The sequence below is a fragment of the Cottoperca gobio genome, chromosome 13 (genome assembly GCF_900634415.1).
Source record: "Cottoperca gobio chromosome 13, fCotGob3.1, whole genome shotgun sequence".
In the NCBI taxonomy this organism is placed as follows: Eukaryota; Metazoa; Chordata; class Actinopteri; order Perciformes; family Bovichtidae; genus Cottoperca; species Cottoperca gobio.
The window spans coordinates 976,624-979,465 of record NC_041367.1 but is presented as its reverse complement, the minus strand read 5'-3'; the positions used below and the strand labels follow the sequence as shown (position 1 = coordinate 979,465).

The 2,842-nt window shown below is 40.0% G+C and overlaps 1 protein-coding gene across 1 annotated transcript in view; it reads right to left on the bottom strand.

The window, feature by feature from the left end:
• Positions 1-2,842, bottom strand: part of LOC115017415 (large neutral amino acids transporter small subunit 4-like) — a 28,030-nt gene extending 25,188 nt beyond the window's left edge. Inside the window, exon 1 of the mRNA XM_029445825.1 lies at positions 2,707-2,842. The gene's annotated coding sequence lies outside the window, so the exon portion shown is untranslated. The remainder of the gene's footprint in view (positions 1-2,706) is intronic.

Sequence of the window (2,842 nt, the reverse complement as noted above, 5' to 3'; positions counted from 1 at the left end):
CATGCACACACACACACACACACACACACACACACACACACACACACACACACACACACACACACACACACTTTGTTCCTGATGATGCTGGTTGATAAACTCCCACAGACAGAAACAGCTGAGGTCTGTGAGGTGTATTAACTCCACCTATTAATATTAGAACACTCCCGCCCCCACACGCCTCTGATTGGCTTGACACTTCATCTGCTCGTCTCCTATTGGCTGCTGGTGACATAGCTCGTGCAGCAGCTACACGTGAGGTTGATGTTGCATTCAGGTCCTGTGGGACAAAGACTGTAGAGGTCTTTATTCTCAGGACATTATGTCCCTGCTGAGCGTTTCTGCATTAAACTATTCAAAGTGAGGGATTTGAGTGTGAAGCTCGGACCACAGTCACACATTCATGCTCTCCAGCTTTCTAAATGTCAAAGTTTAAAATATTAAAATTAAAATAAGACCTGTCATTTAATTTGATGGATTAAACGACAGCTGGACAGGACACTGCCTGCTTCACTTCCCGGTGTTCGCACGGACACATGAACAGAAATGTTACTGTTGAAGTGGATATTTGGAGGTTGTGATAAAAAAGATACTTTGGTAAAAACAAGTGTGTGTTTACAGGAAACACCACTGCGCGTGAATGCACCGCGAGCTCCAGCCGGTTCGAACCAGTGCGGCGCGAGATTCACGGCGTCATCTCTGTATCATCTGCGCTCCTCTTCATCTGCACGATGAAGAAGAGCCAGCAAACAGGACAGCATGTACAAATATGGACACATACGTGAACCCTGGTGTAAATAACAAAATGTTCTTTATTTGAATATCTAAAACAGATCACTGCTAAATATTGTACACTTATAATGTGCTAACTGTATAATGACTTTATTACATAATACACACATATATATATATATATATATAATATATATATATATATATATATATATATATATATATATATATATATATATATATATATATATATATATATATATATATATATATATATATATATATATACACATACATATATATACACATACATATATATACATACATATATATACACACACACATGTATCACATTCGCTTGTTTATTGTAACACTTGTGTTGTTTGGCCCCCAGGTGAAAGAAAAGGTGAGTGTCCTGAGTTGTGAAACAGTTGTGTCTCACTGCAGAACATGTAACACAAAGAAGTCACGACACACACTCCATCCAGCTTCTCAGAGTTTATACAACACACAGAACAATAACACAAATCTTTAGCAGTGAATGAAGAGAAGCGCAGGAACTGGTCTGAACTGGACTGAAATCATCCCCCCCCCCCTGTTTCCTAACTGTACACCAGTCTCCTCCCTGCACTGAGGCCAGGAGAAGACACCACAGTTCCGGTTTCTCGTTTCAAAATAAAGGTCTGATAAATGAGGTTCTGTGAATGAGATGTTGATATGCTATAGCAAGACATATACAATATATTATATTCTGTGCAATATTACATATCATATGTGCAATCATTATAATCCAATAATTAGGGTTTACTATATTTAGTTTTTTATCTTATTTATTATACTTTCTATTGTTGCACTTGGACAAATAAAGGATTATTTTATCTTAAAATCCTAATACAATAATAGACCATGCAATTATATAAACTACGTATAGTAACAAGTTAACAGTTAGTAACTTAACTGTGGTTAAGATGTAGTTTCGGAGTTTGTATAATTTATTTTGTTCCAAATACTTGTTAAATATTGCATCTATTGTAATTAATATACTCCACCATTTATTAATATTTATTAAAAACAGGAGAAACATTGTTGATTTCTGTATTTGCATTATTTTGTTGTGTTATATAGGCTATTAAATGAACATAAAAGGCTGAATTCATGGTGTTAAAAAATACAAAATCTATGTATTATGGGATGTATTTGAGTGTAATTGATGCAGGACAACAAAGAGCTGAATACTTAGAGAAACTGAAGGTTCTGCACTTATCTGAACGCATTTGCATGCTTTTATTTTGAAGACAATATCTGCACTTTTCCGGGACCATCGCGCTCGTGTCTCGCGGATTGACGCTCGTGTAACGCAAGAGGCGCTCAGCTGTTCCGTATCAACAACACGGGGACTTACCATCAGCTGAAACAAAGACGTTAACTGGAAGCAACACAGGCAACAAGCTTCCGGACACAGAAGCGCCTCCGCTGCTCCTCTGCAGCTGTTCCTCTGCAGAGGAACAGCTGCAGAGGAACATCTGCAGATGTTCCTCTGCAGCTGCTCCGGACACACTGTCGCCTTTTCAGTTTAGAAATTAAATCCTAACTTTCATGCAGTGCCCGAGCAAAGTCAAGGGAACCGGAAGATGCTGACTGAAAGCAACGACTCATGTGATCTTATGTGAGACGCATGTGTCTTGTGTTTAGCAGGACAGGTGCATCATTCACACGAAGAGAGAACATGAGGATGTAGAAGAGTTCAAGTTGATGTCAGCTGTTGCAGCTCTGCAGACATCACACAAGTGAACAGACACTTCCTCTGCAGGACACCTGTCACTCACATGTGAGATGGTGATTCCCTCTTATGAAACCACGGCAGAAACATGAGTCAGCCTCTCCTCCAGTGAGTGTGTGTGTGTGTGTGTGTGTGTGTGTGTGTGTGTGTGTGTGTGTGTGTGTGTGTGTGGAGCATCCTCCGCGCGGACATACCTGGATTTAGGGACAAACAGAGCCGCTCCGTCCTCAGTCAGATGTCCCTCGACGACAGAAAGAGACACAGATGAGAAGCAGCCGTGGGAACTCGGAGGCAGGAAGTGTGTTTGCTTTCTTTGCATCACTGTTTCTC